Below are 10,118 nucleotides of genomic sequence, written 5' to 3' on the forward strand. Positions count from 1 at the left end.
CACAAGTGCATAGGTTATTTTTTCTGTAGATCTGGGGAAAATGGGCCAGGGGTGGAAGGTCCATCCAGGCTAGACAGTGAACAGCCCATGACTGTTCAGCACAGAAGGAAACTTGAAAAGTGTTTTAACACCTTGAAGTCTGGCTGGACTTAGGGGAGCAACAGGGCTGAGAATACTCCAAAAGTAGATACTGGAGAGCAAGGGACTCCAAGACAGTAAGATGGGTGTCTGTGAAAATAGTGCTGGCCTAAGAGAAGCTCTAGGGAGAGATGGGCTCTTATTATCGGTGGGCTTGGATCACTGCTTGTGATCATGAGGGTTGGTGCCAGCTCTAACCCTTTGGGTTTCTTGGACCTTGATGATCATTTTATCCTTTTCTGGCAAAGCTGAATCCTGGTCTTTAGCCTCCAGTGACAAGTTCTCTGGAAGTTCCACTGGCTGAGAAGCCACTAATTCCATGTCTGCATCCATGTCTGGGTCCATGTCTGGGTTGGAACTCAGCGGTAGTGAAGGTGTTCTAGGAGGTTCCTGAAAAGGGCAAATGGATGAAACAGGAGGTGTAGTGGTAAAAGCGGCAGTTGCACTGGATGCAGAAGTTGGTGTTTCTAGGGAAGGCAATTTGGGGGAATATAAACTCTCCAACGCTTGGATAGTTTCCTTGGAAGATGGAGAAATACTGGGGTCAGTTGAATTGGCGGCAGCAAGAGTTTCTGCTGGTGGCTTTTTGGAAGGTGTTACAAATTTGATAACAGAGGGGATTTTTTTCTCTGCAAATTTCTTAGCTGGATTCTCAACCTTAGAGATTTGAAAAGCTTCCTATTGGAGGAGTTCAAAGACTGAGGGTAAATGAAGAATATAAGCCAAAGTGTCTGTAGTCACTGCAGCTAGGGATCTTGGCACCAGGCTGCGGTGGCTTCTTTTTCCCTCCATTTTCCTCATCTTTGGATCTCTCGCTGCTGACTTCACTGATGCGTAAAGCTTCAGTCTCCCTCAAGCCTGCCCACTAGCATAGGAACCGTGTTCAAAATCTCTAGGTGTGAGACAAACTTGTACACAAACTTCTGACCCCTCACGTTTTCAATGATACTCTTCATATAATAGTATCTGAGGGATCAGCTGTGTTTGTCATAATTCATATTAGGCTTGTTCTTTTGAATCCCTCAGAGACGAGCCACCTCTTCTGCCTGCAAATGCTTGAACTCCCCGTCACTACAGGTCCAGCAGATCATGTGACCGTTCTGAGGCTCCTTTAGGAGCTGAAGGAGGAACTGCCACAGGGTGATGGCATTGTTAAGAGCAATGAACGAGGCCACTTGCGGGGCTGCCTTAGGGTCTCTGCCTCAAACATGATGCTTCTCTCCACCGGCCACCTCCTAACATTGAGAACTCAAGGACAGTGAGGCAGCCACTGACACCCCCGTGGTGGAGCCAGATATAAGACTTTAATTTATTTAAGAAAATCCTCTTAAATAACATTAAACACACAAAAAAACAGCATCACAAATATTTGTAGGCCAAATCAGTTGGAAGTCTCAATCTCAGTTAACAATGTCAATACTCAAGCCCACATCATATATATATGTATAATTTGTAATGGTTACCAAACTGAAGATGAACCATATCCATATTTTATCTTTATGGTGAATCTTTACTGATAATCAAGGAAAGCAGGACTTTCTATATTGCTACCCTCTATTTACTTACACAAGAAAGCAGATCCTGAAACAGTGTTTAAGGTGTATTATGTGGTGGAAATACAAGTGATCAATAGTGACATCTTCATTTACTGAGGCAGACTTTGATATAAGAAGAGGGATGTGATAGGACCATAAAACGTAGAGTTGGAGATATCCTCCCTGAAGGTTAAATCAGGAACTAGGTATTCCAGAATTCATCCGCTTTATGGTTCCATGGTAGAATTCACCAATAGCCTCTCTTGCATGAGATTTGGAAAGCTGATGTGAAGAAGGCATTAGTCAGATTTTTGAGCCATCATACAGATAGAGACAGATATATTGGAGTCAAGGACACCATCTTCCAGCTCATTTTTCAGATTCTTTGCTTTCCTAATTAAGAGTATTCTCAAACCCACCAATGATTTATTTAACTGCCATTTTCATAGAGGTGTAGCTTTCCACTGATGTCTTTATAAGATCCATATGAACAATCCATTGGGATTTAGATTTTTCTGTAAGGCCTTTTGTGTCCAACAGGAAACTATTCAGACTTTACTGCTTGGGAATATTCTCTGATTCTCTTCTACTTTATATTCACATAAGTCTTAATTGCCTAGGAAACACCTTATTCTGTCAATAGTGCTAATGAGCATGTTTTCTTTTTTAAAAAATTTGTTTATTTAATTTATTTATTTTTGGCTGCGTTGGGTCTTCGTTGACGTGCGCGGGCTTTCTCTAGTTGAAGCCAGCGGGGACTATTCTTGGTTGCGGGCTTCTTGTTGCTGTGGCTTCTCTTGTTGCTAGGCACGCGGGCTTCAGTAGTTCTGGTGGGCGGGCTCTAGAGCACAGGCTAAGTAGTTGTGGCACATGGGCTTAGTTGCTCTGCAGCATGTGGGATCTTCCCAGACCAGGGCTCGAACCCATGGCCCCTGCATTGGCAGGAAGATTCTTAACCACTGCGCCACCAGGCAAGTCCCTAAAGCTAATTTTTTTTTTTTTTTTTTTTTTTTTTGCGGTACGCGGGCCTCTCACTGTTGTGGCCTCTCCCATTGTGGAGCACAGGCTCCGGACGCGCAGGCTCAGCGGCCATGGCTCATGGGCCCAGCCGATCCGTGGCATGTGGGATCTTCCCGGACTGGGGCACGAACCCGTGTCCCCTGCATCGGCAGGCGGACCCTCAACCACTGCACCACCAGGGAAGCCCAAAGCTAATATTTTTAATGATGAAAGATTGGGTGCTTTCACCTGAAGATAAGGAACACAACAAGGATATCTGGTCTTGCCACTTCTACTTGAGAATGTACTGGAGATTTTAGCCAAAACCGTTATACAAGAAAAGACAATAAAATGCCTAAAGATTGGTTAGGAAGATGTAAAATTATTTCTACTTCCAGATTGGCTATCTTCTATTCAGATAAATGTAATGAATCTAGTTTAAAAAAAACAAAACAAGACAAAATGTATGAGAACTCATTATTGAGTTCAGAAAGGTGATAATATTCAAGATAAAAATATAAATATTAATTGTATTTCTATACACTGTCAATGAACGTTCTTTTTAAAAAAATTTTTATTGGAGTATAGTTGATTTACAATGTTGTGTTAGTATCAGGTGTATAGCAAAGTGAATCAGTTATACATACACATATATCTACTCTTTTTTAGATTCTTTTCCCATATAGGTCATTACAGAGTATTGAATCGAGTTCCCTGTGGTATATAGTAGGTCCTTATTAGTTATCTGTTTTATATATAGTAGTGTGTATATGTCAATCCCAATCTCCCAGTTTATCCCTTCCCCTCCCAACAATCTTCTAATGAAACTAATACATGCCTTTCTAATAAAATGAAAAGAGAATGAAATCATTGGGAATAAATTTAGCAAAGAAGTACAAAATGAATATTCATTATGTGTATATTACTACAATTCAAAGTAAAATTTCTAGGGCAAGAGAGTGAAAACAACCCACAGAATGGAAGAAAATTTTGCAATTCATATATCTGAAAAGGAACTTGTATTGAAAATACGTAAAGACCTCATAAGGTCATTATAAAAAGTCAAATAGGGCTTCCTTGGTGGCGCAGTGGTTGAGAGTCCGCCTGCCAATGCAGGAGACACGGGTTCTTGCCCCAGTCCAGGAGGACCCCACACGCCGCGGAGCGGCTGGGCCCGTGAGCCATGGCCGCTGAGCCTGCGCGTCCGGAGGCTGTGCTCCGCAACGGGAGAGGCCACAACAGTAAGAGGCCCGTGTAACGAAAAAAAAAAATGTGTTTTAAGTTTTGGTTCTCGAAAAGTTTTACAAAATCATGAAAGAAATCACACTGGACTCTACTCAATACTCTGTAATGACCTATATGGGAAAAGAATCTTAAAAAGAGTGGATATATATATATATATATATATATATGTATAACTGATTCACTTTGCTGTACAGCAGAAACTAACACAACATTGTAAATCAACTATACTCCAGTAAAAATTAAAAAAAAAAAGAAATCACCCTGGACAAAAACGCTATGAATGTTAGGAACATGGGAAAGCATTGTGTCTTACCAGTTCTCTTCAAAAACATGAAAGAATTCACATTGGACAGAAACCCTATCAATGTCAGGAATATGGGAAAGCTTTCATTTCCCTGTCAAGAATTTGAAAGCACATGAGACGGCACAGTGGAGAGAAACCATATAAATGTGAAGAAGGTGGGAAAGCAAAGGTGTGAAAAGATTCACTAGGTAAAACCTCTTGTTTGTAAACAGCTTGGGAAACACTTCAATTGGCCCACATCTTTAGATGTGAAAACTCCCATGAAGAAGTATAAATGTAAGTAACATGAAATAACTTGATGGAATGTAATCCATGCCTAATGTTTCAGAAAACCTTCAGTATGAAAGTTGTTTTTACTTTATTTTGTTTTGTTTTATTTATTTATCTGTTTGGTTGCACCGGGTCTTAGTTGCGGCAGGCAGGCTCCTTAGTTGCAGCTCATGGGCTCCTTAGTTGGTCCCTAGTGTGGCTCGCCAGGTTCTTAGTTGCAGCATGTGGGCTCCTTAGTTGCAGCTCCAGGGCTTCTTAGTTGCAGCTTGCCAGCTCCTTAGTTGCAGCATGCAGGCTCCTTAGTTGAAGCATGCATGTGGGATCTAGTTCCCTGACCGGGGCTCGAACCCAGGCTGCCTGCATTGGGAGTGCTGAGTCTTATACACTGCACCACCAGGGAAGTCCCAAGAGTTGTTTTAAAAGTTTATAAATATGTTGTTTTTACTAAGGATCTTTCTTCAGGTGTATCGTTGGATGGTGGGTTTCTACTAATTTGAGAAATGAATATTAATGTGAGTTAATACTGTAAGTTGTGTTTCAACAATGGTACATAATGTTTAAAGGTAGTGATTTTTTTCTTTAATCAGATCATGACATTTTCTGTTTCCATTTTGAAGCTTTTTGGATCCATGGGTAAATAAAAGTGTATTTCTAATATGCAGTTAGGCTTAAATTTTTATAATGTGCTATTCATTCTCTGTTAAAGAGCCATTGAAAATAGCAGTTTGGTGTTTGCTAGGATTTTCCTACTGGTCTTGGGTGACAGTTTCTGGATATCCCTAATCTACTATATATAGTACCTTTTTGACTGAGAAAGATCTTTTTCTGGGGGTGGTGGGTACAGGAGCCTTATTCAGTTCTCCATTCTGTTAAACATTTGGAATAAATTTTAATGTATGGCAAGGTTGTCAAGGAGTACAATTTTATGTAAATTATGTTTTTCCTGTTTGCTTTTTCTTTCCTTCTGCTTGGTATTTGGTGAACAGAATGTGAATTAAGAAGACAGACTTGTGATAGGACAAAAAATCTAGAGTTGGAGATATCTTGCCTGTGAGTAATGTTAGGGCCTAGGTTTTCCAGAATCCATCCCCTTTGTGGTTCTATGTTAGAATTCACCAACAGCTCACTTGTGCGTGATTTAAAAGCAGATGCAAAGAAGACAATTTTCAGATTTGGGAGCTACCACACTGGGAGAGAGACAGACACATAGGAGGTTTGAGGACACCATCTTCCAGCATATTTTCCAGATTCTGTGCCCTTGTAGTTAATAGTAGCCTCAACACCACCAAATGTTTGGTTTCCAATTTCTTATAAATGCAGTTTTCCCCTGATGTCACCACAAGTTCCAGATCAAAATCTGTCAGTTTGAATTTTTCTATATGGCCTCCTGTGTCCACTTGGAAAGTAATTCATGTTTCATGGTTGGGAGTACTATCTGATTACCATCTTGTGTAGATTATACCTTTATAATGTCTAATTTGTATAGAAACACCTTATGTTCTTAATAGTGCTGGTGAGTATGTTTTCCTGATTCACCATGACATTCAGAATGGTGCAGCCAAAAACAAGAACATGGGAGTTTGCTTGGGGTATTTTTTTTTTTTTTTTGCGGTATGCGGGCCTCTCACTGTTGTGGCCTCCCCCGTCGCGGAGCACAGGCTCCGGACGCGCAGGCTCCGGACGCGCAGGCTCAGCGGCCATGGCTCACGGGCCCAGCCGCTCCGCGGCATATGGGATCCTCCCAGACCGGGGCACGAACCCGTATCCCCTGCATCGGCAGGCGGACTCCCAACCACTTGCGCCACCAGGGAGGCCCTGCTTGGGGTATTTTTTTTTAAGTCTATTTTATTTATTTTTTGGCTGTGCTGCGAGGCTTGCAAGATCTTAGTTCCCCAACCAGGGATGGACCCGGGCCCTTGACAGTGAGAGCTCAGAGTCCTAACCACTGGGCCGCCAGGGAATTCCCTCTCTGCTGCATTGTGAAGAGGTTGCCTCGACCCATTGTTTCACCTTGACCTATTGGCCTTCTGTCAGGAAGGACATCCTCATTTGTGTAAATCAGCATCATTTCCTTCCATCATCATACATAGATTATTTCCAGCTCTCAAGCCTACCCTGTGCCTGTTTACGTGGAAACGTCTTTAGAAATCCATGCATATCCCACTCTGGAAAATTTCCTGAGGCAACACCAGTGACTGTGAGTTGAGAGGGCAGTAGAAGCAGTTGGCAGAACCTATGTTATGGGCACATTCCATCGGCCACAGTAATCCCGGCTGTCTCATATTTGTAAAATATGTTTGCTTGCTTGTTCACACAGCACTTCAATTTTTACCGACTTTGAATGGGGAATCATACGCTCTGGAATTTGTCTGAGTAACAGTTACTCCATTATCATCTCCCTCCCCACACCCGTTTACCATAAAGGCTTTAGCAGCCTCTGTTTATGCATCCAGGTGTCTCTAAACCACCCATGGTGGACATAAGTTATCCAAGGCATTCTTGTACCAGAAACTAGTCTCCTCAGCTGTTACTGCACACAATTAGAGCAGCTCTGCTGGCAGCTGACAGAGTTGTTCTGTAAATGGAGGCCCTCCCATGGCCAGAGTTGAGCCTCCACAGCCAATTTCCCATTTTGCCTTGGGTCATGAATGTAGGACCCCTCAGTTTTGCTAACCAGAGTCTTCCTCATTAAAAAGGCATTGGTACTTGCAGCATAAAGCAAAAATTGGCCCCTCTGTCACATCCCACTTGCTGAAGGAACTGTGTCCCCCCACCCCCCCCAAGTTGATGCCTTTTGTTCTGGAGTAGGTCACTTCTTTCTGGACACATGGCCACTTGAGGAGTCACTTGGGATCCCAGGAGAGACCAGGGAGTCCACATACTTTATATACAGTGTGTTGCTGCCACGCCTGATGGGGTCCACTGCAGAGATGCTGTGTTCTGTCACTAAATCAGACAGGCCATCTGGGATGAGATGGATTAGCCAAGCATCAGATGGATTAGTCAAACTTCAGGCAATCGTGCTAGCAATAGAGAATTACCTGGCCAAGAATGGAACTCATCTGCACATTGTTACAGATCCTTTGGCCACTGCCAGTGATCTAGGTGTACCAATCATAGCTCCTTATCCAAGGTTGCCCCCTTTGGCATTAAGAACTCTGAGAGTAACTTGCCTCACAATATCCAAGTCCAAATCAATGCGAGTCCTTACTCTGCACATATATTAAACCTCAGTCTGCAGAGGCTCAGTGTTCAGAGTGATAAATTGACTTCTGGGCACACTCTCACCTGGGATCTGATATTATTAACCTTAGCCCTGTGAGCCCCCGCAATCCATAACCACTTAGAGGCCTTTAACCTCAATGTTAGGCAATATTCATGGGACACCCCTTCTCTGCCATGGCTGCCTTAGTGACTGATGTGAACAAACACCACTGGTAATAAGCTCAACAGACATAGCTTCCCGACCAAGGAAGGGGTCCCTACAGCTGATGGCAAACAGACTTTGTAGGGCCCTTCACCCCCTCTACTGGCTACTTGCTATGCTGACCTTGGTAGATACTCACATACAAAAATTACTTATCCTATCACACATAACCCTTTTGAAACCAAAATGCAATCACTCACCAACATACTGTAAAAATTACTGATATCCACTCAATTCTGAACAACCAGGCTCTTGAAAAAGGCATTCAGTGGCAGTCTTAGGACCCCAATCTACAACCCTCATAGGATGTCCTGATGGCTTACTTAAAGCTTGCTTTCTTCTATACATAGGTCTTCCTGCTGTTCAGGGCATTATTCAGATTTAATCCACAGTCTTTGGGGCCAGTTACTTTGTTCTGATCATCAGGCTTACTGTTATCTTACGGGTAGAGCCTTTCTATACTAGACATTTCTGTCAGACTGGTCACTCCTGCAGGTCTTTGGTTTATTGTCATAGTACATCCTGGCCACCACATGTATATCCCACTCCCGGTTCTTCCTCCTAACATCATCCATAGACTGGGTAACCTACATGTCAGTATTTCATTTTGGGCACCCTCCTTCAAACCCCTCTCGCCCATCCAACACAAATGTCCTCTTTTCCTACAGTTTACAATCACAGACTCATCGTCGTTGGAGCCCCTGGCACTGACCTGGGCACACATGATGTCATTCAACAAACATTAATGCCAATCAAGAAATGTCAAAAACTTTCAAAATACATGTAGTAGTCAGCTAATGCCTCAGGTGTTTTCCATGAAGGACAACTCTCTAGTGGACATGGTAGCTGATGACCACTTGGCTTTGCACTATTTATGAGCCAGGGAGGGAGAGTTCTGTTCCCCAGGAGGGCTGCTTGCTGCATGTGGGTGGAATACACTGGCAAGGTGCCACCAGTAACACAAATGAGACAGCAAATTAAAATAAACAACAACAACGTTATTGAAATATTTGAACAGAATTCCAGAACCATACTGGCACACTTTCCTGGATCCCTCAAAATACCCGGGGATGACAGGATTCCAATGTTGTTTTGAAGCTTCATCATCTTAATTATGGTGCTTGTGTCACATGGCTTTTCAATTAATATTCAAATTCATTTCAACGAGATATGGCAGCATTCAGTCTGTAAGCTTAAGGAGTGAAAGAACTGACCTCATTTTTGATATTTGACTCTTAGGGCTTTGGGTATCTGCTCACCTGTCTGGCCTACAGTGCATAACGAAGTTAGGTAGGGTGACACCTGCTCCTTTTCTTTTTGTGTCAGCAGGTGGGAGGGTCAAAACTTGAAAACCTGCAGCCTCCACTTCTACACACATTAAATAGCCAAGCCATTCTTTACACAAGGCACCTGAACTAGCTTACCCTTGCCCAACTCTCCTTAGAAAGTACCTCTGAGTAATAAGCATCTTTCTATTTTTTAAATTAATTTATTAATTTATTTATTTTTGGCTGCATTGGGTCTTCCTTGCGGCGCACAGGCTTTCTCTAGTTGCAGCAAATGGGGGCTACTCTTCTTTGAGGTGAGCGGGCTTCTCCTTGCAGTGGCTTCTCTTGTTGCGGAGCATGGGCTCTAGGTGTGCGGGCTTCAGTAGTTGTGGCATGCAGGCTCAGTAGTTGTGGCTCGCGGGCTCTAGAGCGCAGTCTCAGTTGTTGTAGCACATGGGCTTAGTTACTCCGTGGCATGTGGGATCTTCCTGGACCAGGGCTTGAACCCGTGTCCCCTGCATTGGCAGGCGGATTCTTAACCACTGCGCCACCAGGGAAGTCCAACATCTTTCTTTTGATGCACTTGAGAACATCAGTGTTGACATCTGATCCCATTTTGGGTAAGGTGTTAATCCTGCCCCCAAAAGGACAATGATAAAACAGAAGGTAACGCATGGAAAATGTCTTTAGGATGACAAACATGTATTCAGGGTGAGATATTTTAGAACATAAGGAAAGAAATTCAAATACAGAGATCCAAATATGATCACAGAAGAAAAACTTTGAAACCACCTACATGGTCACTAGCAGAGGAATGAATAAGTGAAATGATAAACAGTCTTATAAAGGAAAAATACAGAGCAGCATAACTGAATGGATAGTTTCTGCTCGTATATGTAAAGAGCTCTGAGAGATCATTGTTATCTTCACAA

At 42.8% G+C, this 10,118-nt stretch overlaps 1 pseudogene; it reads right to left on the bottom strand.

Moving 5' to 3' along the window:
* Positions 1 to 14: 14 nt before the first annotated feature.
* Positions 15 to 8,642, bottom strand: LOC132486927 (ETS domain-containing protein Elk-4-like; annotated as a pseudogene).
* Between the last annotated feature and the right edge of the window lie 1,476 nt (positions 8,643 to 10,118).

The sequence above is a fragment of the Mesoplodon densirostris genome, chromosome 3 (assembly GCF_025265405.1).
Source record: "Mesoplodon densirostris isolate mMesDen1 chromosome 3, mMesDen1 primary haplotype, whole genome shotgun sequence".
NCBI lineage: Eukaryota > Metazoa > Chordata > Mammalia > Artiodactyla > Ziphiidae > Mesoplodon > Mesoplodon densirostris.